The sequence below is a fragment of the Amphiura filiformis genome, chromosome 9 (assembly GCF_039555335.1).
Source record: "Amphiura filiformis chromosome 9, Afil_fr2py, whole genome shotgun sequence".
NCBI lineage: Eukaryota > Metazoa > Echinodermata > Ophiuroidea > Amphilepidida > Amphiuridae > Amphiura > Amphiura filiformis.
The window spans coordinates 50,149,916-50,152,794 of NC_092636.1; positions in this window are offsets into that span (position 1 = coordinate 50,149,916).

The following is a 2,879-nucleotide window of genomic DNA, read 5'->3' on the forward strand; positions in this document are numbered from 1 at the left end:
AGGGATGAGAGCGTGGGGTGTGCGTGAGTGGGTTGTGTATCTTTTATACATTGTACATTTTTTAATATTTATATTGATTACTATGAGTTATTGTTGTTATTGTTTGAAATGTATTTTTTGTCTTTTATATGAACGCACCGCCAATTTAGACGTGTGCCGCTGATTCAAAAGCGTCTGTTCAAATAAATAAATAAATAAAAATAAATAAAATATATACGCATAACAAAATTGCAGGGAAGACCGTGGCAAAACAAAAACGTTGCATAGATATTTCCAAATAATTATAAATGACCGGCCTACACACCCTCATAACAAAACATGAGAGAAAAAATCAAAACGCTATGCGGTAGAGGTTCGAACCTTCACCCTTTGGTTCAACCACGACACCATACAACCTGCAATAACAACCTAGTGGTTTTTGCAATCTTTATTTCCCATTCAGTGTCTCACTCAATAATAATCTTTTTAAACATTTTTGTACTTCAGTCAAATGAGGTGATATTACTTTTTATATTTTGAAGACCTGAGCGCAAGAAGACCGTAAGTCCATATTTGGCATTTTGAGATATGATCGTTTAAACTTTTTAAAATAAGATAATTTGGAAACCAAAAAAGCCATAATATTGATACTTCTCAGATACATGGGTATAGGCAAGAAGAATCATTTTGTACATCAACCAAGTAAATATCTGTAATATTGATAGATATTGATCGATTTATCATTTTCGGATACGGTCTTCTTGCGCTCGGATTGAAACAAAAGCTTATAACTCAAAACTGAATGCAGATGTTGAAATATTTAACCATAGGTAAAGGTAAAGGTACAGGAGACGGTCCTGTATAAATAGTGATCGGAGTGCCGATCTCTCTTTCATTGGATCCTCTACAGCGAGTCTGCTACCTTCCCAGCATTTAAGAATGCCGGTACCCATTTAAACACCTGGGTGGAGAGGAGTAATCGAGATAAAGTGCCTTACTCAAGGGCACAACACGATGGCGTCGTCGGGGCTCGAACCCGCAACCTTCCGATTATGAGTCTCTTGACGACATTGGACAATTTTTCATTTTTGACCCCTCTTGACCCCTCACGTGACCCCTATGGGAGGTGGCTAAATGTCCAAAAATTGTCAAATCTTTGTCTTCATCCAATAACTTCAAAACCACCTGTAATTCAATTTCGTCAAAAGTTGACTTACAGTCTTCTTACGCTCAGGTCTTCATTTACCTCAATATTTTGTACGAACAAACACAAATCACTGGACGATGCTGGCGATTATTAATCGATATATGGACAGAACCGACTGCTTATTTTCCTAGTGACACTGGTCACTAATTGTCGCGCACGATTACGACACGGCCTCTTTGAAAGCAGCTTTTCAACCTACGATTCAAGTATTCAACCTACGACTAAAGTATGCCACTAATCATTTTCGCTGAGAATTTAATACAAGCTGACGTTATTAAAGCCATATTATAACATTTGCTGAGGAGAACGCCCTCAAAAAAATTAAATTCTGGTTTTTACACGATTGTAATACTAGTCAATAAAGATACTCTGCAAAAATCAAGACTTTAGGTGCTGTAGTTTTGTCAAAATCCGAGATTTTGAATAAAACGATGGAACCGGCGTTTTATTATTACGATGGAAGTATTAGTCGAACACGTATGCACAGTACGTACACGGCGTGCGTGATATACATACACACACACCCCGAGGATCGTACCGTATTACAACCGCGGGCGTAACATGCATGGGCGCTAGTAGTAAATTCCAATTTTCTATGCTTTACCTCACTTGTTCGGCTCAAAATTAAAAGAGGACATATCTGACAGTAAAAGCTAACATTTTATGGAAAATAAATACTAATCTATATTTACAGAAATGTTATAATATGAGTGTGATCGGAATCCGTCCCTCACGTGAGGGACGGAAATCAATAGATAAATAGATGCACTAAGAAGTTAAGGAGTATTTTCATTCAATTAAACTTGAATGGATATTTGACTTTTAATAAGGTGAATATCTATGCCAAATGAATTGAAGGTGTTACGTGTACTTTTGTCGTAATGTCGCATTTTGGCTCGTGAGGGACGGAAATCAATAGATTTGATAAACCATGGCAATAGTTACATCTTTCTTTTTTCTATTGAAACTTTTGGTCTTACTTACATTTGTAACATATAATATATAATTTGAATGTTGTCTCTACCATATCAATACAAGAAACTGCTGAAATTTGCTTCTAGTGGTTCTTTAAACGGAACATAAACTTTACGTTAGGGACGGACATTTTTTGTGTGAGGGACGGACAAAATGTGACCCCATTTTGAAATTAGTGAAATTTTTTCAAATTGCCTCAAAATCTGTCCCTTAGCCTCTTACAGTATTATTTTAACTAATACAATGTTGCTTTGATTATTTTTAGTGTGTGTAAATACCCTCAGCAAATGATTGTGAGGGACGGACAAGTTGGGTGTGAGGGACGGACATGCTGGTTTTCATTCAATTTGGTAAAAAAAGCATGTCCGTCCCTCACACTTTTTGTAATTAAGGTTGCGTAACTCTGGAATGAAATGTTTCTAATTTTTGTAACTTTATATCAGGTTACCTGGGCATCAATGTCAATAGATGGGGTATGTGTCATTGTAATTTATTCAAGAACTTTTACGAGAAAAAACTTTTTACGATTAATTTTGTGAGGGACGGACAAAATTTGATAATATCAACTTCAACGACCCCCCTTCCTTACCAGGGACACATTTTTTATTCATCTAAATTGTATTATTGATAGTAAATGTATTGTTGTTAATTTGCAAAACAAAATAAGCTACAGGAACTCTTCTTGTTATTTAAAGCTTTGTTTTAAAATTTATACTGT